The sequence below is a fragment of the Calypte anna genome, chromosome 26, assembly GCF_003957555.1.
Source record: "Calypte anna isolate BGI_N300 chromosome 26, bCalAnn1_v1.p, whole genome shotgun sequence".
Classification (NCBI taxonomy): domain Eukaryota; kingdom Metazoa; phylum Chordata; class Aves; order Apodiformes; family Trochilidae; genus Calypte; species Calypte anna.
Window position 1 is genome coordinate 459,883 of NC_044271.1, and position 1,937 is coordinate 461,819.

Sequence of the window (1,937 nt, forward strand, 5' to 3'; positions counted from 1 at the left end):
CTTCTGGGGACAACCTGGGCCATGGCAGGGGTGGCACTGGGTGAGCTTTGAGGTTCCTTCCAACCCAAACCATCTGGGATGCTGTGGTCTCAAAGCCATTCCATCCCATGTGCATCCTCACAGGTCTTCATCTGGATCTTTCCGGCCCTGGGGGGCTTGGAAATCCCAGTGGTATCCTTGGAACCAACAGTGGACATCTGGATTTACTCCCATTTTCCACCTGATGAGGCTCAGGCCTCACTTTGTCACTTAATGGACCTTAAAATGCCCAAAGATCCTGGTCCTGTTTCCCTGGCTTCAACAAGGGGGACATTTTGCTGGGCTGGAGCAGTGATGCTGAAGGTGTGGGTGCCCAAATCCTGTGGGAGAAGGGAGCTTCATCCCTCCATGCCCAGACCCTTCCTGGAGTGGAACTGCTTCCCATGGTTTCCATGGAGCTCCAAGATGCCATCTCTGAGGGTATTTCCTTGCTCTCTTGATACCAAGTGAGGTCTCTGCCCACTGGAACAGCCTCATGGCCACAAATTTCCAACCCAAACTGAGTCCTCTCCCCCAGCTCTGCCTCCAAGAGGATTTCCATGCCCAGCAGAGGAGCAGAAGGGCCATGAGGAGGGATGGAGATGGGGATATGGGGCTGATTCCATGTTGCAGGAGTTCAGAGCATCCTTCTCAGCACATCCTGGGGATGTTTCCACCTTGGAGCAAAGCCACCCCATCTTAGTGACCTCCTGCTTATTGCAGAAAAGCACTGGGAAGGACTGGGAGATTTTCAGCAGCCTTAGGAGAGACAAGAAGTCTCCTCATGGTTCTTCTCCCTATTGATCCACCCCTCCTGGGAAGACCTTCAGCCCATTGCCTCATTTGTCATTTTTCCTCCCAAACCTCCCTGCTTGGACTTGGCTGCTCTCCCCAGGGCTGACCCCCCCACCTTTCCTCTGCTCTTTTTATAAATAAATGATGAGGGCCACTCATCATTTGATCAATTGATTGGCCACTTCCCACTGACTCCAGACCTCTCACCCCAACTTTAATGGAAGCTTCTCCAAACTTTCCTAGGTGGGACCAGAGGTCACCTCCCCTTCGGATGAGCTGGGAGCCTTTAAGCATCAGGAAGGGGTCCCCTCCACCTTCTTTCCCACCTTGCTGGGACACGAGGTTGGTTTGAGCCTCACACACCCCTGGGAGAGGTGGAAGGTGTGGAGGTTCCTTGGGTGGGATGAGGAGGAGATGGCAGGGGGGTTGCACCCATTCTGGAACCAGGGGGAGAGAGTTGGGGGTGTTCAGCCTGGAGAAGAGAAGAAAAGGTTCTGGGAAGACCTTAGAGCACCTTCCAGTGCCTGAAGGGGCTCCAGGAAAGCTGGGGAGGGACCTGGGACAAGGGATGGGATGGGATGGGATGGGATGGGATGGGATGGGATGAGGGGGAATGGCTTTAAGAGGGGAGGTGGAGATGAAACCTGAGGGACAGATTCTTTGGGGTGAGGGTGCTGAGCCCCAGGGTGCCCCCAGTGTCTCAGCAGGGGGGTGACACGGTGACAGCTCAAGAACCAGGAGCATCCCATGACAGGGATGCCAATAACTGCTCCCTGCCATGACCTCTGCCTGCAAACCCCCCCAAGGTGCTGGGGAAGCAGGAGGAGACCCTCAGGCACTCAGCAGCTTCCCAGGTGCTGTTTTCCTCCAACATAAATCAAACAAAACCAGGGGTGGGGTGGGGTGGGGTTTGTCCCTGGAGGGGATCCCTGATTCCAGCAACCAGCTCCCAGCTGTTCCCAGTTCATTGGGATGAGATAAAACTCCCCAGTAGCTGCCCCTCTGGGGGTGTTCCAGGAGCCAGCTCAGGTTCAGATGTTATTTCCATGGCATTTTTTTTGTTTTAGTTCCATGTAAGTTTTGGTTTTATTTCCACCAGCTTTTGTTTTCTTGTTTTCCAGGTG